General features: G+C 48.3%; 1 protein-coding gene across 2 annotated transcripts in view; it reads left to right on the top strand.

The window, feature by feature from the left end:
- HTR1F (5-hydroxytryptamine receptor 1F) overlaps positions 1-20,802 on the top strand; it is a 358,823-nt gene that overhangs the window by 274,698 nt on the left and 63,323 nt on the right. The window lies entirely within an intron of this gene.

Here is a 20,802-nt window from a genome sequence, read left to right as displayed (position 1 = left end):
TGAATAAAAAGTTTCTATTTTGAAATGCTTGGAATTGATTTAAATATATTTCATAATAACAGTACAGGTTGAGTCTCCCATATCCAAAATGCTTGGGACCAGGGGTATTTTGGATAATGGAATATTCCGTATTTTGGAATATTTGCATGTCATAATGATATATCTTTGGAATAGGACCCCAATATACACACAGAATGCATTTATGTGTTATATACACCATACACACACAGCCTGCAGGTCATATTATACAATATTTTCAATAATTTTGTGTCTCAAGCAAAGTCTGTGTACATACATGAAATTCATTTATGTTTCATATTCATATACACCTTATACACACAGCCTGAAGGTAATTTTATACAATATTTTTAATAATTTGTGCCTTAGACAAAGTTTGTGTAATTTGCACCATCAAAAATCAAAGGTTTCATTATCTCAGTCATGCCAAAATAATTCCGTATTTCAGAATATTTGGATATGGGAGACTCAACCTGTATTATAAAGCTACAATATCATAAGCAATTGTACTCAGTGTCCTGTCATAAGACTGACCATGGAAATGATGTTTCATTCTGCCAAACCGATATGGATTATCGATAGATATTCGCTCCAGCTTATGACGCTGGGAAACTCAGGGCCTGATTCAGACCCGCAAGCGAGCGCATAGCGCTCGCAAGCGGGTCGATGTTTGGCCCCTGCAAATGCGCTGCCTCCAGCGTACGCATGGACGAGCCCCAGCGAGCGACGGTAGCTCCTTCACTACGGGGCTCACTACAAGACGGGGCGGCTGTCGATGTTGATTGACAGCTCGCCCCGTTTTGTAGGCGGGGAGGGGGGGTGGCTGCACAAACGCAGGCGTTCCCTTAGGAACGCCTGCCATTTGTGGGCGGCCCTACTGACATCACTCGTGATGTCAGTAGTGGACTTCCTGCTCTATTAGAGCAGGAAGTCCACTCGGGCTTGCGGGAGCCGAGACCCTCCCGCAGGGTCTCGACGCAAGCCCGGAGGTCGCGATTATCACGACCATCGCCAGGCCGCTCGCGCTAGCTGCGGCGCTCGCAAATAGCGAGCGCCTCTGAATCAGGCCCTCAGTCTGTCCACACCACTACAATAGAGCTCCATAGGTCTATGGACAAATCAATGAAGAGCTATGTACAGCTTGTAATACTCCCATTGTTCTCTGTCGTGGACAACATATGGCACAGTGGTTGGCATTGCCATCATTCACTGTTATTTATATAGTAGACACACATATTATGCAGCGTTTAACAGAGAACATGTCAGTCCCTGCCACAGTGGAGGCAATCTATATTCTCTATCATATGGACACTAGTGGTCATTTTTCGTCAGAAGCCAGTTAACCTACCAGTAAGTTTTTGGAGTGTGGGAGAAAGCCGACACAGACAAGGGGACAGCAATCAGACTCCACACAGACAGTGCCTTGGTCAGGGGCTGATGTGAATGACAAATTTTCTCTGCAAAGCACCGTGCAGGGCAGTAACTAGGGCGTGAGAGTGGTGCTGTCGTCCATGGTGCAGGGCCCTGAGGGCGGCACTGTCAATACCCCACGGCATCTGTATATGGCTTGCAGGGCACCTGGAATGACGCCCTGCAGCCTGTAGCGCTTCTGCAGAGCCATCCCAAGCAGCCAAACAACAGTCCCTAGAAGCCGTGCGGCTTGTTAATTTGTGCGCATGCACGGGATCACGGTCATGTACTCAATTACAGAACCCTGCCCCCCCTACCAGCCAAGGCAGAAGCCGCAGCTGGATCCTACTCCCAGAATGTAATTATTTGGGGTCATTATATTGAGGAGGGTTTATCAAAAAAAAGGATCACCCTATTATACAAATCTTATTATACATTATAGCAATACCATATATTATATTGCGTACATGGGTGATTCATTTTATTACACTTTAGTGCACTTCATCGCAGATTATGGTAGAGCAACATCTCTTATTTTCTCACACATCCTTTTTGTGAATCGGTAATTTAACATCATTTTAAAACATTCATTCATATATTTAATGCTATTATGCTGTGAGGCTGCCTTATTTTACAGCATTGCAGCTAGCATTTGGTTCCATATTAGGGAACTGCTCCTAATGTACAGTACTGTATCTGTATGTCATAGTTATTTTTAGTAAATCATCAATAGGGAGTATCTATCAGTGAATCAATAGCATACAAATCTTTAAGGATCCCATGGGTCATTTTCTAAAAGATTTACTATGCAAGAGTAGTTCAAATGACAGCACTGGGAGCTGCCGTCTTCATAATGACAGGTTAAATGTTTCCCAAAAGTAAATCAAGCGTATTCTTCTTTTAATTAAATGTTATCTGGCAGCACCTGCTGCAAAGACACAGAAATAACCCACAATAGTACAGACATAGGATTCTACATGATCAATCGAATTCATAAACAATCCCTATGCATATATATGAGCCCCCGACGAAAACTGCCTGCGAGCAGCTGAAGCAGACCGTTGGGCCTCTGTATCTGTCTGTATTATGTAACCCTCATATTGGATGAAACCCGTTTTTTTTGTGGAAGAGTGTGAGTCCTGGAATCTTCCCTGGAAGGAGGGGGTGAGTGTGCATTATATATACAGTGTATTAGGGGTGTGCACCGGCCACTTTTCGTGTTTTGTGTTTTGGTTTTGGATCTGGATCTTTCTTCGTGTTTTGGATCTGGATTGGTTTTGCCAAAACCACCCTTCCGTGTTTTGGGTTCTGGGTTTTGTGTTTTGGATCTGTATTTTTTTGAAAAAAAGCATAAAAACAGCTAAAATCACAGAATTTGTAGGTTTTTCTGCTCCTATGCTATTATTAACCTCAATAACCTTAATTTCCACTCATTTCCAGTCTATTCTGAACACCTCACACCTCACAATAGTGTTTTTATGTCCAAAAGGTTGCACCGAGGTAGCTGGATGACTATGCTAAGCGACACGAGTGGGCGGCACAAACACGTGACCCATCTAGGCGTGATACTGCAGTGGCAGACAGGATGGCAGTTTGAAAAACTAGGCCCCAAACTGTACATAATGCAAAGAAAAAAAAGAGGTGCAAGATGGAATTGTCCTTGGGCCCTCCCACCCACCCTTATGTTGTATAAAGAGGACATGCACACTTTAACAAACCAATCATTTCAGCGCCAGGGTCTGCCACACAACTGTGGCTGAAATGATTGGTTCGTTTGGGCCCCCACAAAACAAGCTGGCAATTAATCTGTCCCTGCACAAACTGGCTCTACGGAGGCAAGATGTCATCCTCATCCTCCTCATCCACCGATTCCTCACCCTCTTCAGTGTGTACATCCTCATCCTCACAGAGTATTAATTCATCCCTGCTGGAACCACAGGTCCCTCTGTACGTTCTGGGGGCTGGTCTCCCTGGAAGAGTTGATAATTAATTTTATGAACATCATCTTCTCCACATTTTGTGGAAGCAACCTCCTACGCCTTTCGCTGACAAGGTTCCCGACTGCACTAAACACTCTTTCGGAGTACACACTGGAGGGGGGGCAACTCAGGTAAAATAGAGCCAGTTTGTACAGGGACCTCCAAATTGCTTCTTTTTCCTGCCAGTACAGGTACGGACTGTCTGACATGCCTACTTGGATGCTGTCACCGATGTAATCCTTTAACAGACAGACGCACGCTTGTCGCTGCTGCTTTAAGGATGCAGGTGCGGCTACAGCCCACACAATTCACAAAGACAGAAAAAAGAAGAATATTTTTATTGTTTGTGTAGCACACTTTGAGGGTGTCACCACCCTTTAACAGACAGACGCACGTTTGTCGCTGCTGCTTTAAGGATGCAGGTGCGGCTACAGCCCACACAATTCACAAAGACAGAAAAAAGAAGAATATTTTTATTGTTTGTGTAGCACACTTTGAGGGTGTCACCACCCTTTAACAGACAGACGCACGCTTGTCGCTGCTGCTTTGAGGATGCAAGTGCGGCTACATCGCACACAAGTCACAAACACATTAAAAAAATAGTTTTTTATTTTTTGGAGCACTTTGAGAGTTACACCACCCTTTAACAGACAGATGCACGCTTGTCGCTGCTGCTTTAAGGATGCAGGTGCGGCTACAGCCCACACAATTCACAAAGACTGAAAAAAGAAGAATATTTTTATTGTTTGTGTAGCACACTTTGAGGGTGTCACCACCCTTTAACAGACAGACGCACGCTTGTCGCTGCTGCTTTAAGGATGCAGGTGCGGCTACAGCCCACACATTTCACAAAGACAGAAAAAAAAGAACAATATTTGAATTGTTTGTGTAGCACACTTTGAGGGTGTCACCACCCTTTAACAGACAGACGCACTCTTGTCGCTGCTGCTTTGAGGATGCTGGTGGAATCTAGACGGGATTTGGAACCGAGGACACACTACCTCCATCAATTGTCTAAATCCCACTGCACTAATGGCGGATACCGGACGCACGTCTAACACCAACATAGCAGTCAAGGCCTCAGTTATACGTTTTGCTTCAGGATGACTGCTGTCGTACTTCATCCTCATCGCTAGGGACTGTTGGAGGGTCAATTGTTTAGTAAAAGTAGTGATGTTCCTACTTCCTCTCTGGGATGATGAACAACTCCCAGCAGCAGCAACAGCACTAGGAGGAAGTGGTTCTTGATCTTTCCCTATTTTATTTTTATCGGAGAAAGTTTGGTCCTCCATTTATGTTATATTGATATATACGTGCGGCTAAAGCGCACACAAACACAGAAAATATTTTTTTATTTTTGCTGGAGAGTAGTGCACTTTGTGGGTTACACCACCCTTTAAGAAATGAGCCAGCCGGCTCTTTACTTATGGGACACAGGCGCACGCTTGGCGCTGCTCCTTTGTTGATGCACGTGCAGCCACAGTGCACACAAGTCACAAACACAGAAAATATATATTTTTTTGTTTTGGAGTGTACTTTGGGGGTTACAGAACCCTTTAACGGTCAAGCCAGCCGGCCCTTTACTTATGACACAGGCGCACGCTTGGCACTACTTTGTTGATGCACGTGCGGCTACTGCGCACACAATTCACAAACACAGAAAATAATTTTTTTTTTGGTTTGGACTGGAGTGTACTTTGGGGGTTACAGCACCCTTTAACGGTCAAGCCAGCCGGCCCTTTACTTATGACACAGGCGCACGCTTGGCACTACTTTGTTGATGCACGTGCGGCTACTGCGCACACAATTCACAAACACAGAAAATAATTTTTTTTTTGGTTTGGACTGGAGTGTACTTTGGGGGTTACAGCACCCTTTAACGGTCAAGCCAGCCGGCCCTTTACTTATGACACAGGCGCACGCTTGGCACTACTTTGTTGATGCACGTGCGGCTACTGCGCACACAATTCACAAACACAGAAAATAATTTTTTTTTTGGTTTGGACTGGAGTGTACTTTCGGGGGTTACAGCACCCTTTAACGGTCAAGCCAGCCGGCCCTTTACTTATGACACAGGCGCACGCTTGGCACTACTTTGTTGATGCACGTGCGGCTACTGCGCACACAATTCACAAACACAGAAAATAATTATTTTTTTGGTTTGGACTGGAGTGTACTTTCGGGGGTTACAGCACCCTTAACGGTCAAGCCAGCCGGCCCTTTACTTATGACACAGGCGCACGCTTGGCACTACTTTGTTGATGCACGTGCGGCTACTGCGCACACAATTCACAAACACAGAAAATAATTTTTTTTTTGGTTTGGACTGGAGTGTACCTTGGGGGTTACAGCACCCTTTAACGGTCAAGCCAGCTGGCCCTTTACTTATGACACAGGCGCACACTTGGCTCTACTTTGTTGATGCATGTGCGGCTACTGCGCACACAATTCACAAACACAGAAAATAATTTTTTTTTTGGTTTGGACTGGAGTGTACTTTCGGGGGTTACAGCACCCTTTAACGGTCAAGCCTGCCGGCCGTTTACTTATGACACAGGCGCACGCTTGGCACTATTTTGTTGATGCACGTGCGGCTACTGCGCACACAATTCACAAACACAGAAAATAATTTTTTTTTTGGTTTGGACTGGAGTGTACTTTCGGGGGTTACAGCACCGTTAACGGTCAAGCCAGCCGGCCCTTTACTTATGACACAGGCGCACGCTTGGCACTACTTTGTTGATGCACGTGCGGCTACTGCGCACACAATTCACAAACACAGAAAATAATTTTTATTTTGGTTTGGACTGGAGTGTACTTTCGGGGGTTACAGCACCCTTTAACGGTCAAGCCAGCCGGCCCTTTACTTATGACACAGGCGCACGCTTGGCACTACTTTGTTGATGCACGTGCGGCTACTGCGCACACAATTCACAAACACAGAAAATAATTTTTTTTTTTGGTTTGGACTGGAGTGTACTTTCGGGGGTTACAGCACCCTTTAACGGTCAAGCCAGCCGGCCCTTTACTTATGACACAGGCGCACGCTTGGCACTACTTTGTTGATGCACGTGCGGCTACTGCGCACACAATTCACAAACACAGAAAATAATTTTTTTTTTGGTTTGGACTGGAGTGTACTTTCGGGGGTTACAGCACCCTTAACGGTCAAGCCAGCCGGCCCTTTACTTATGACACAGGCGCACGCTTGGCACTACTTTGTTGATGCACGTGCGGCTACTGCGCACACAATTCACAAACACAGAAAATAATTTTTTTTTTGGTTTGGACTGGAGTGTACTTTCGGAGGTTACTGCACCCTTAACGGTCAAGCCAGCCGGCCCTTTACTTATGACACAGGCGCACGCTTGGCACTACTTTGTTGATGCACGTGCGGCTACTGCACACACAATTCACAAACACAGAAAATAATTTTTTTTGGGTTTGGACTGGAGTGTACTTTCGGGGGTTACAGCACCCTTTAACGGTCAAGCCAGCCAGCCCTTTACTTATGACACAGGCGCACGCTTGGCACTACTTTGTTGATGCACGTGCAGCTACTGCGCACACAATTCACAAACACAGAAAATAATTTTTTTTTTGGTTTGGACTGGAGTGTACTTTTGGGGGTTACAGCACCCTTAACGGTCAAGCCAGCCGGCCCTTTACTTATGACACAGGCGCACGCTTGGCACTACTTTGTTGATGCACGTGCGGCTACTGCGCACACAATTCACAAACACAGAAAATAATTATTTTTTTTGGTTTGGACTGGAGTGTACTTTCGGGGGTTACAGCACCCTTTAACGGTCAAGCCAGCCGGCCCTTTACTTATGACACAGGCGCACGCTTGGCACTACTTTGTTGATGCACGTGCGGCTACTGCGCACACAATTCACAAACACAGAAAATAATTTTTTTTTTGGTTTGGACTGGAGTGTACTTTCGGGGGTTACAGCACCCTTAACGGTCAAGCCAGCCGGCCCTTTACTTATGACACAGGCGCACGCTTGGCACTACTTTGTTGATGCACGTGCGGCTACTGCGCACACAATTCACAAACACAGAAAATAATTTTTTTTTTTGGTTTGGACTGGAGTGTACTTTCGGGGGTTACAGCACCCTTAACGGTCAAGCCAGCCGGCCCTTTACTTATGACACAGGCGCACGCTTGGCACTACTTTGTTGATGCACGTGCGGCTACTGCGCACACAATTCACAAACACAGAAAATATATAATTTTTTTAGCACTTGGGGGGAGCACCCCTGATGGACAGAGCACCCCCTGGACAACACTACAGCACCCCTTTAGGACTGGGACACTGCACAGGACTTTGGAGTGGACACAGCCCCTATGGAGAACTGACTGCACAACACAGTCCAGCCAGCCCCTATGGACTTTGAAGTAGTGGACACAGCCCCTATTAACAACAGCAGCACAGCACAACACAGCCAGCCCCTATGGACTTTGAAGTAGTGGACAACAGCAGCACTACACTACACTACACTACACAGCCCTAACTCCCACCCTCTCTCTTCACTGTCCACAGCCGAGTGAGAAAATGGCGCCGACGCGGGTACCTTATATAGGATCCAAAACCCGCGAGACTCGGAAGGCGGGATGATGACGTTTTGCCTCGATTTCAGATCCGAGTCAGGCGGGAAAAGTCGAGCCTGATTCGGATCGGCCTCGGATTGGGGGGGCTCGGGGGGGTTCGGATTTCAGAAATCCGAACCCGCTCACCGCTACAGTGTATACATATATATATATATATATATATATACATATATAGATATATGGGATTGGTACGGGATGCCGGCATCCTGACAGAGTTAGAATACCGACAATTTGTCGGTCGGTATGCTAACCCTCCCCACCTCCCTACCCTAACCCTCTCTCCCCAGTGCCTAACCCTAACCCCCTCTAGTACCTAAATCTAACCTCCCTCTTCCTGCACCCTAAACCTAACCCTCCCTCCTTAGTGCCTAACCCTCTCTCTAGTGCTTAACTCTAACGCTAACCCTCCCCCTAACCACGGTACTTACCTTTGGGATTCCGGCGGTCGGGATTCCTGCTCCAGCATTCTGACCTCCAGAATACCCTCCATCGGGTATTTTAACCACACCCCATTATTTTATTGTATGTCTTCAACTATGTCCAATTTTGTAGACCATGCTTCAGTTGGACATCTTAGCATCACATCAGACACAAGGGAGTACCACAAATGTATTTTCATATAGTGTACTAGGGGTGTGCACCGGCCAGTTTTCGTGTTTTGGTTTTGAATCTGGATCTTTCTTCGTGTTTTGGATTGGTTTTGCCAAAACCACCCTTCCAAGTTTTGGGTTCTGGGTTTTGTGTTTTGGATCTGTATTTTTTTTTAAAAAAGCATAAAAACAGCTAAAATCACAGAATGTGTTGATTTTTCTGCTCCTATGCTATTATTAACCTCAAAAACCTTAATTTCCACTCATTTCCAGTCTATTCTGAACACCTCACAATAGTGTTTTTATGTCCAAAAGGTTGCACCGAGGTAGATGGATGACTATGCTAAGCGACACGAGTGGGCGGCACAAACACGTGGCCCATCTAGGAGTGACACTGCAGTGGCAGACAGGATGGCAGTTTGAAAACTAGGCCGCAAACAGTACATAATGCAAAGAAAAAAAAGAGGTGCAAGATGGAATTGTCCTTGGGCCCTCCCACCCACCCTTATGTTGTATAAACAGGACATGCACACTTTAACAAACCAATCATTTCAGCGCCTGGGTCTGCCACACGACTGTGGCTGAAATGATTGGTTCGTTTGGGCCCCCACAAAACAAGCTGGCAATTAATCTGTCCCTGCACAAACTGGCTCTACGGAGGCAAGATGTCGTCCTCATCCTCCTCATCCACCGATTCCTTGGATAAAACAGGAAAAAGGGATTTAGGTGTCCCTGGACTGCTTACGGTCTTAGCCAAAGTTTCTGAACTTGACAGTAACTTTTTATGAACGCGCTGCAGGTGCCGTATAAGGGAGGATGTTCCTAGGTGGTTAACGTCCCTACCCCTACTTATTTCACCTTTACATATGGTACATATGGCAAGACAGTTGTTGTCCGGATTTGGATAGAAATATTGCCAGACCACAGAGGTGGAATGTTTGGTCTTCTGCCCAGGCATGACCGTGATGGGCTTTTTCATCCCACGGACAACAACTGTCTCCCCCGGAGCCTGATTTAAACAAACCACATCACCATCAGAATCCTCCTCGCCAACTTCCTCCTCAGCGCCAGCTACACCAGTATCCTCATCCTGTTGTACTTCAACAGTGACATCTTCAATTTACATATCAGCAAGTGGACTGTGGGTGCTCCTTTCAGCACTTGCAGGGGGCGTGCAAATGGTGGAAAGAGCCACCTCTTCCCGTCCAGTGCTGGGAAGGTCAGGCATCGCAACCACCACCACATTTGGACTCTCCTTGGGGATTTGTGATATCTTCTTAGAACGCACAGTTCTTCGCTGTGCTTTTGCCAGCTTAACTGGGAGGAGGGCTTCCATCGTCATGTGAAGCTGAACCACTAGTCATGAACATAGGGAAAGACCTTAGCCATTCCTTGCCACTCCGTGTCATAAATGGCATATTGGCAAGTTTACGTTTCTCTTCAGATGATTTAAATGTTTTTTTCAAGGTCATTTTCCTGAACTTTGTCATTTGGGATTGTATGTGCCCTCTACTATGACATTGGGCATCGGCCTTGGCAGACGACGTTGATGGCATGTTATCGTCTATGTCATGACTAGTGGCAGCAGCTTCAGCACTAGGAGGAAGTGGTGAAAGTTTGGTCCTCCATTTATGTTATATTGATTTGATATATACGTGCGGCTAAGGCGCACACAAACACAGAAAATATTTTTTTATTTTTGCTGGAGAGTAGTGCACTTTGTGGTTTACACCACCCTTTGAGAAATGAGCCAGCCGGCTCTTTACTTATGGGACACAGGCGCACGCTTGGCGCTGCTCCTTTGTTGATGCACGTGCAGCCACAGTGCACACAATTCACAAACACAGAAAATATTTTTTTATTTTGTTTGGAGTGTACTTTGGGGGTTACAGCACCCTTTAACGGTCAAGCCAGCCGGCCTTTTACTTATGACACAGGCGCACACTTGGCACTACTTTGTTGATGCACGTGCGGCTACTGCACACACAATTCACAAACACAGAAAATATTTTTTTATTTTGTTTGGAGTGTACTTTGGGGGTTACAGCACCCTTTAATGGTCAAGCCAGCCGGCCCTTTACTTATGACACAGGCGCACGCTTGGCACTACTTTGTTGATGCACGTGCGGCTACTGCGCACACAATTCACAAACACAGAAAATATTTTTTTATTTTGTTTGGAGTGCCCTTTGGGGGATACAGCACCCTTTAGCGGTCAATCCAGCCGGCCCTTTATTTATGGGACACAGGCGCACGCTTGGCACTACTTTGTTGTTGCACGTGCGGCTACTGTGCACACAATTCACAAACACAGAAAATATTTTTTTATTTTGTTTGGAGTGCCCTATGGGGGTTACAGCACCCTTTAATGGACAAGCCAGCTGGCTTTTTACTTATGGGACACAGGCGCACGCTTGGCGCTGCTCCTTTGTTGATGCACGTGCAGCCACAGTGCACACAATTCACAAACACAGAAAAAAAAAATTTATTTTGTTTGGAGTGCCCTTTGGGGGTTACAGCTCCCTTTAGCGGTCAATCCAGCCGGCCCTTTATTTATGGGACACAGGCGCACGCTTGGCACTACTTTGTTGATGCACGTGCGGCTACTGCGCACACAATTCACAAACACAAAAAAATATATATTTTCTACTTCAGGGTCCATAGGGTATCCACAGGATACCTTGAGTATAGGTGATGACGTCAGTCTTCAGGCACCACAGAGTTAAAGTTTTCAGCCTCCCAGGATGCATCTGGGTCCCTCTCCTATACCCCGCCCCCGGGCCAAGGCATCTCAGTTTCGTCGGTGCCTGGCCGGAGTCGGAGGCACTGTGCAGAGGGGGGCTATGAAGAGCCCCTGAAGTTTCTTTTAAAGGCAGCGCTGGCTGCACATCTGGGAGTACAGCAATGACAGTCAGTACTGACGTCCATGCTGTCTCCCCTACACCCTGCCGGTACCAGAATGCCGGTACTGATCCGGGGATGCTGGTAGACATCTGGGGTCACGGCTAGCGGTGTCCCCAGATGTTTTGGACCATGGCCGGATCCAAGGGGATGCAGGTAAGCAGCGGGGTCCCGCGGTGGGTCCCCGCTGGTCACATGGTCCTGAGTCCCCAGGCAGGGGGCTCCCTGGGGACTGGCTGCAGCGTGGAGCCAGGCGACCAACCTGCGCTTCCACTACCCCCTGGGACAGCGGGCCGCTGCTGAGCGGCATGCGCTGCGGCGTCCCAGGGGTTAAATGCATGCCAGGGGAGCGCGCTTTCCCTGTCTCACAGCCGGCGCCTCCCCTGCTGCACACAGCCTCTCTGCTCTGCCTGATTGGCCTCAGTGTGTCAGCTGTCCTCCCCAGGCCGGCCTCCTTCATCTTCTGCTCCTCGGTGGCCATCTTTAAAGCATGGTGAACACTGCTGGAAGCCTGTGAGCGGTGGCATTGCGGTCTGGGTCCCCCAGCATACCTCTCCTCTGTTTGTCACAGGTCAGTGTATGCAGCGCTGAGTCCTACCAGCCTGAGGGTCTGAGTAGTTGAGAATCAGCGCTAATAGTGCAGGGATTTGTTTCTTCTGCATTGTATGCGACTGAACTGCTAGCCTGCTGTCTGTACTTTCACTTTCTACTGTCAGCTTTATTACTGTCCCTGATCTTGCTCTGCTCAAAGCCCTTGCGGTGCGCGGTGTGCAGGGTGTTATTCACACTATACCCATACGTATATGTGTGAGTGTCACATACTTACCATCATGTCTGAGACTGATTTTCCTCTCCAGCTCATGTGTACTAAATGTAAGGTACCAATAGCGGAGGGGGAGGGTAACGCGGAGGGGTTATGCCCCCAGTGCCTGGCACTGTCACGGCCGATTATGGTCACGGTCCCGGTACAGGAACCTCCCTGGGCTTGTTTCGCTAAGGCGCTTACAACCCTTGTGGGCCAGCTAGCTCCGCCACCTGCGTTTACCCAGACGGGTTTGTCCCAGCGGTCAGTGGTGTCGTCACCCATGCGGGAGTTTCTGAGACAATTGATGGTACCCCACAGTCTCCCTGTCCCTTCCCAGGTTTCTCCGGAGCCTGCGTGGGTTAATACTCTTAACTACATCGGTTCAGCATTTGTCCGATGTTTTACAGGGGGAGTCTGTGTTGCGGCCTCATAACGGCCGGTGGCGTCTTTATCTGCTCTTTATGGGGATGACGATGAGACGTCAGATCATGGGGAGATTCTGGATCTATCTGACCAAGAACCTCTCCGTACCAAAGAGCCGGACGCTAAGTCCAAGGTGTATATCCCTGGTCTTATTCGAGCGGTCCGCTCGGCTTTAGTTATTGAGGATATTAATCCTTTGGTGGCCACATTCATATATGCCTTTTTAAGGATATTAAGGGTGAGGCTACGGTGTTCCCTCTTTCTGATCAATTAGTGGATCATTTAGAGGAGGCGTGGAAAAATCCAGGTAAACGGTTTCAGCCCCAGAGACGCTTAGCCGTGGCTTATCCGTTTGCGGTCAATTATTTTTCTAAGCGGGAATCCCCTATGCAAGTGGATTCACATGTCACACGCCTAGTCAAAAGTGCCACGTTGCCTATGCCTTCGATGTCATCCTTGAAGGATGTCACTGACCGCAAGGTGGAGATCTGCCTCAAATCCGTTTATTCCCTTGCAGAGAAGCATCCAGACCGGCTCTGGCCGTGTGTTGGGTAGCCAGAGCTATGGAGCGCTGGGCGGATAATTTGGAGGCGTCTTTGGACTCTGACTGTTCAGCTGAACAGACCGAGTTGGTGGGCAATCTCCGAGACTCGGCCACTTACATTAATGAAGCGGCCTTAGATATTTGTATGCTCACCTCTAGGATCTCCTCTGCAGCCGTGGCTGCTCGTCGCACCTTATGGTTGCGTTCTTGGAAAGCGGACCTTCTAATCCCTTCAAAAAAGGGATTAGAAGGTCTGGACAGGTACTATTTGGTCCAGATCTGGACATAATTGTAGTTACGTTGGCAGCAGCAAAATCTGCATGTCTTCTGTCTGCTACGCTTCCTTCTAGTGCTGGTGGGTCGTCCTTTTGGCCTCACAGGGCCCAAGGTAGGCCTAAAGTACAGTCCTTTCCACGGCAGGCTGGGGCCAAGAAATTGTCCAAGCCCAAGAAACAGGTCTGGAGTACCAGACGTCTGGCTCCTAGGTCAGATAACAAACCTGCGGCCTGACGGTCCAGGCCTCCTTTTGGGGGACCCCAAAGTGGGGGGCGCCTGCTTCAGTTCGCCCGGTGCTGGTCGCAGTGCATGTTCCAATTTCCCAGAGGGGCCTGGGTTTCTATTCCATTCTATTTTTGGTGCAGAAACCCAATGGGTCTTACCGTTCAATACTAAACCTAAAGGCCCTCAGCAAGTCCTTGAGGGTGCCTCTGTTTCGGATGGAGACCCTGCGGTCCATTATTCTGGCACTGGAACCTGGGGACTACATGGTGTCATTGGACATCCAGAACGCTTACCTGCATGTCCCTATTCTTTTGCGCCATCAGCAGTTCCTCAGATTGGCAATCTGCAACGAACATTTCCAGTTCCGGGCACTGCCTTTTAGCCTGGTGACTGCTCCACGGGTATTCGCCAAGGTCATGGCGGTCATGGCGGCTCTTCTGCGGACGCAGGGAGTCCGACTGTTGCCTTATCTGGACGACCTCCTGTTGATAGCGGGGTCTCCAGAGCTTCTTTTACACCATCTGGATCTGACGATTGCGGTACTGCAACGTCACGGCTGGTTGACAAACTGGCAGAGGTTCACTCTCACCCCGTCTCAGAGGATCCTGCACCTCGGGGCCTTATTGGACTCCAGGCAGCAGTGGATCTTTGTGATGGAGGAAAAGATCCTTGCTTTGTAGTTGAGGGTGCGCAGTTGTCTGCAGTGTCGTCGAGTGTCGATACACTTGGCAAAGAGGGTATTGGGCTCAATGGTGTCGGTATTCGACATGGTGGAGTACGCCCAATTTCACTCCAAACCTCTGCTGCTATTGATCCGGTCCAGATGGAATGGATTGCCTCAGTGTCTCAAGTCCCAGACGATGGGGCTCACACCGGATGTTCGCCTGTCTCTAACCTGGTGTTTGCAGACGACCCACTTCAACAAGGGTCGCCCATTCTGGGTGGCGAACTGGGTCCTGTTAACAACGGACGCCAGTCTCCGGTGCTGGGGAGCTGTCACGGGTCCACACTTGTTTCAGGGCAGGTGGACTCGGGCGGTAGCGGAGCTTCCAATAAACATTTTGGAGCTCCATGCGGTGTCAAAAGCTCTCCAGCGGGCACAGCCGGTTCTCCAGGGTCACCCTGTGCAGGTCCCGTCGGACAACGCCACCACGGTGGCCAATTTTAACCAGCAAGGAGGAACCGGGAGAGTGGTCTTTATACCAGGACGTCTTTCGGAGTCTGGTGGACAAGTGGGGTCTTCCAGAGATAGACCTCATGGCGTCCCGGCACAACAACAAGTTGCCGGTGTACGGGTCTCGAACAGGAGACGAAAAGGCGTCTCTGGTGTATGCCCTGTCCGTCTAGTAGACGTTCCAGTTTGCCTACCGTTTCCCTCCGTTTTCCCTTCTTCCGCGGGTATTACGGAAATTCAAATCAAGAAGGAGGTACGCTACTGTTGATAGCTTCCGAGTGGCCCAGACGGCACTGGTTCTCCGACCTCCAGAGTCTGTCAGTAGACGTTCCTCTGAGGTTACCATTACGACCAAATCTGCTGTCATAGGGTCCTTGTCTTCACCCGGACCTGACTCGGTGTGGCTGTTGAAACGGTCATGCTAAGGTCCAGAGGGTTTTTCTAGCTCCGTGGTGCAAACCATACTAAGAGCTCGTAAACCTTCCTCGGCAAGAATCTACCATCGTGTGTGGCATACTTTCTTCCGGTGGTGTAGACCTAGAGGGTATTCCCTTAGGGAGTTCCGCCTGTCTAGGGTGTTGGCTTTCCTACAGGCTGGACTGGATCATGGGCTTCGCCTGGCTTCTCTGAAAGTGCAGGTGTCTGCCCTGTCAGTCTGGTTTCATCGTAGGATTGCTGCGCTCTCTGATGTGCACACCTTTATGCGAGGTGTTCTTCGCATTCAGCCACCTTTTGTTCCACCGGTGGCGCCTTGGAATTGGGCTGTGGTCCTGAGAGTTCTCTAGGGACCGCCGTTTGAACCACTGGACTCAGTGGACTTTAAATGGCTTACAGCTGAAACCATATTCCTTCTGGCCATTGCCTCGGCCAGACGGATTTCGGATTTAGGGGTTCTCTCTTGTAGACCCCCTTTTCTGATTTTTCATAGGAATAAGGCGGTGCTTCGCAGTCGTCCGGGATTCCTTCCCGAAGTGGTATCCAGTTTTCACATCAATGAAGAAATTGTTGTGCCGGCTTTCAATTCACCTGGACTTTCAGTGGGTGACGCCACTTGGGATGTTGTGCGGGCATTGAGAATTTATGTTGACCGCACTTCTTCTTTTAGGAAGTCGGACGCCTTGTTTCTCCTCTATGGCTTCCGTAAAAAGGGTTGGCCTGCTTCAAAGTAGACTTTGGCAGGCTGGATTCGTATGGCAATTTCAGAAGCTTATCTTCATGAAGGTCTTCCAGTTCCCTCCTTGGTGAGGGCTCATTCCACTAGGTCTGTGGGTCCTTCGTTTGCAACTAGATGTGGTGCCTCTGCAGTTCAGATCTGCAAGGCTGCTACGTAGTCTTCTGTCAATACCTTTGTGAGGTATTACGCTTTTGACATATTTGCCTCTCAGGATGCTTCCTTCGGGCGGCGGATTCTCCTCTCAGCACAGGAGCGTCCCCACCCTTAAAGGATACTGCTTTGGGACATCCCCAAGGTATCCTGTGGATACCCTATGGACCCTGAAGTAGAAAATATGAGATATGGTAAGAACTTACCCTTGTTATCTCTATTTCTACGAAGTCCATAGGGTTCCACAGGACTCCCGCCCTGGCGCACCTGTACTGCAGATGGGCTTTATTCTGGTCACCGGTTTTTCCGTCTCCCTATGGTGAGAATGTGATTCTTGTGAGTGTCCAGATTTTTTTCTTCTCTCTCTTTCTTCTCCTCCTCCGGCCTATGGCTTGTGACGTAACTGAGATGCCTTGGCCCGGGGGCGGGGTATAGGAGAGGGACCCAGATGCATCCTGGGAGGCTGAAAACTTTAACTCTGTGGTGCCTGAAGACTGACGTCATCACCTATACCCAAGGTATCCTGTGGAACCCTATGGACTTCGTAGAAATAGAGATAACAAGGGTAAGTTCTTACCATATCTCATATTTTTATTTTGTTTGGAGTGCCCTTTGGGGGTTACAGCACCCTTTAGCGGTCAATCCAGCCGGCCTTTTATTTATGGGACACAGGCGCACGCTTGGCACTACTTTGTTGATGCACGTGCGGCTACTGCGCTCACAATTCACAAACACAAAAAAATATATTTTTTTATTTTGTTTGGAGTGCCCTTTAACGGACAAGTCAGCCGGCCTTTTACTTATGGGACACAGGCGCACGCTTGGCGCTGCTCCTTTGTTGATGCACGTGCAGCCACAGTGCACACAATTCACAAACACAGAAAATATTTTTTTATTTTGTTTGGAGTGTACTTTGGGGGTTACAGCACCCTTTAACGGTCAAGCCAGCCGGCCTTTTACTTATGACACAGGCGCACACTTGGCACTACTTTGTTGATGCACGTGCGGCTACTGCGCACACAATTCACAAACACAGAAAATATTTTTTTATTTTGTTTGGAGTGCCCTTTGGGGGTTACAGCACCCTTTAGCGGTCAATCCAACTGGCCCTTTATTTATGGGACACAGGCGCACGCTTGGCACTACTTTGTTGATGCACGTGCGGCTACTGCGCACACAATTCACAAACACAAAAAAATATATATTTTTATTTTGTTTGGAGTGCCCTTTGGGGGTTACAGCACCCTTTAGCGGTCAATCCAGCCGGCCCTTTATGTATGGGACACAGGCGCACGCTTGGCACGTGTGGCAACTGCGCACACAATTCACAAACACAAAAAAATATATTTTTTTATTTTGTTTGGAGTGCCCTTTAACGGACAAGCCAGCCGGCCTTTTACTTATGGGACACAGGCGCACGCTTGGCGCTGCTCCTTTGTTGATGCACGTGCAGCCACAGTGCACACAATTCACAAACACAGAAAAAAAAAATTTTTTTGCACTTGGGGGGAGCACCCCTGACGGACAGAGCACCCCCTGGACAACACTACAGCACCCCTTTAGGACTGGGACACTGCACAGGACTTTGGAGTGGACACAGCCCCTATGGACAACTGACTGCACAACACAGCTCAGCCAGCCCCTATGGACTTTGAAGTAGTGGACACAGCCCCTATGGACAACAGCAGCGCAGCATAGCACTACACTACACTACACAGCCCAGCCAGCCCTAACTGCCAACCTCCCTCTTCACTGTCCACAGCCGAGTGAGAAAATGGCGCCGACGCGGGTACCTTATATAGGATCCAAAACCCGCGAGACCCGGAAGGCGGGATGATGACGTTTTGCCTCGATTTCAGATCCGAGTCAGGCGGGAAAAGTCGAGCCTGACTCGGATCGGCCTCGGATCGGGGGGGTTCGGATTTCAGAAATCCGAACCCGCTCACCCCTATACTGTACTGTTATATGTTTTTTTCCATAACTTTTCTACATTCATCTGGTGACAAGAATAGACATATACTGAAGGTTTTTTAAGTTGCGAGACAGATAATATGCTTGACACGTATCTGGGTTTACAATTTACATCATTTAAAAATCCAAGAGTTTGGGTGTAGTGAAAATGTATGTACACCCTAAGCATGCACACTCTCCATTTCTTTACATAATAGTGATAATATTATTCCTCAAAATTAAATCTCTTTTTTTTTGCATGGATCCAGAAAACTAGCCACACCCTTGCACTTAGGGCCTGAGGCTCTGATTCAGAGCCGGACGCTCTGAATCAGGGTCGGGTTATTTTTTTTTTAGAACGGCCTCCTGGGTGACCACCCACAGCTATAGCGAGCGGCCAGGAAGATGGTCGCGATGGTCAAGACCATCGCGACCAACGGGCTTGCGACTAGACCCTCGTGGTAGGGTCTCGTTGCCGCAAGCCCCAGAGAGATTTCGGCTCTAACAGAGCCGAAATCTCTCCCACTGACATCACTCGTGATGTCAGTGGGGCCGTCCCCAAACGGAGGCGTTCACATGGGAATGCCTCCGTTTGGGCAGCCACTCCCCTGGCCCGCCCACCAAAGGGGGCGTGCTGTCACTCAACATCGACAGCATGCCCCCTTTGGTACGAGACCCGGAGCGACGGATTGCCCGTCACCATCCGGGTCTCACACATGCGCACGACAGAGCCGGCTCCGTCGTGCGCATGCACACTGGCCCATCATCGACCCGGTTGCGAGCGCACAGCGCTTGCGACCGGGTCAGATTCAGGCCCTGATTCAGCTATCCGCTGCGAGAATATGCTAATCAATGCATACGTACGGAGTCCGCAGCACAAAATGCAGACACCCAGCCCCATAATAAGCCGCCCATCTCCCTTTACTCACAGCCTGATCAGCACGCAAGATAACGTAAACATCGGTAACATCGAGAACGATCGGACCCCTTAGCATAATAGTGGTTGACCTGACCTGCCGCAGGATTTTGGCCGTTTCCTGTGTACAGCTTACGGTATGGATGCGTATGACGCTGCACTGCCTTAATTATGCATATAACGGCGTTATAACGCCTGCGCTCGCCTGACCACCCCCCGTCACCACCCACAAACGGCACTACCTGTCAATCAAAATCAGAAGGGTCTGCGTACACACTGCGTGTAGTCTGCGTATCCTAATCCGATCGCACTAACTAGTTCGCGCACGCGCAGTGTGATGCATGCGCAGTAAAAAAACATCGGCCGAGTGCGTGCGTTCTCTCCTGTGCGTTCCATGCTGAAACAGGCCCTTAGTCTGACCCTAACAAGGAGTACCCTTGCTATGCCCAAATTCTTCCATTGGCTGGATCTTTCACCGTAAAGCATATTACTTTGGCAGAAAACTAGGCACAGCATAATTCAATGTATACAATCTGGGAACCAGCCCTTGTCACATTCAATAAAAAAATAAAACTATTCACTGAGAAACGGATGTGTAACATTCATATTTATTACAATAAATTAAAATAGTATAAAATAAAGCTATTTCATAATGGCATAAATGGTGCTCAATATATAGTCATATAAAATGATATATCAGCTGCTAGATGGACTCCTGTGTGCATATATAGCAAAGGTTCTATTTAGGACTTGCTTTCAAAGGTCTCTCAAACCTCATACCAGCTGCTAAGTGATAATATACAGTACATCTGTTTATAATCCAGTGTATAATGAGGATTGTGCACTGTGCTTTGTATGTCTTAATCCACTTTCTTAATGTTCAAGACAATATACAGTGTCATAGAGAGTTCTGTTAAAAAAAGAAACATTTATATCTGTAGCTAGTTTTTGCATCTTGTATGATTTTTACTTTGTAACTATGTAATGCTGCACCTATAACTTTACAGAACATTTGTTACACGGGTTAATTTCATTATCGAGGCCCAATAGGCGAGTTGGCACATTGGATACTTAGCTACTGGAGCATACAGGGTATGTCCAGCATTAGCAATGCCCATATGGACCAGTTTTCAGCTTGCAACAAAAACTCTGCTTCATATAGCAATGAGTTGTCTGGTGTATTGCTACACCTTGGCAGGACATATTACTAGTAATGACAAGCACAGAAAACAGTTGTGCTTTGCAGCTGTCAGTGTGACGTTGTGTAATGCTGGGCATACACTGTCAGATAAAATGCCTGTCAGACAGACAGACATTGTATCTGACAGCCTGAACCCACCAGATATCATGGCCGTAACAGTGAGATATGTCACAGTGTTTTGGCCACAATATCTGCTTTCATTCCTCGGCGCCCTCAAGTCTGGTGCCCGGGGCACGTGCCCCCCTAGCCAGCCCCTCCCCCCCTCCCAGTTGTGGTCCTGACTTTGTAATGGAGTTTCCCAATAGTGGAGAGTAGCCATACACGCTAAAGTGGGGTGTGTGGTTGAAGCTCAGTAGTGAAAAACCAGTGTGGGAAATGGTGCTGGACCAGTCCAAGAGGTTAATATAGAGGCCAGGGTTAGGGGCGGCTGACCCGGTGTCAGTGCTGC

This window comes from Taudactylus pleione, unplaced genomic scaffold (assembly GCF_031769625.1).
Source record: "Taudactylus pleione unplaced genomic scaffold, aTauple2 ptg000303l, whole genome shotgun sequence".
NCBI lineage: Eukaryota > Metazoa > Chordata > Amphibia > Anura > Myobatrachidae > Taudactylus > Taudactylus pleione.
This window is presented reverse-complemented; position numbering and strand designations above follow the sequence as displayed.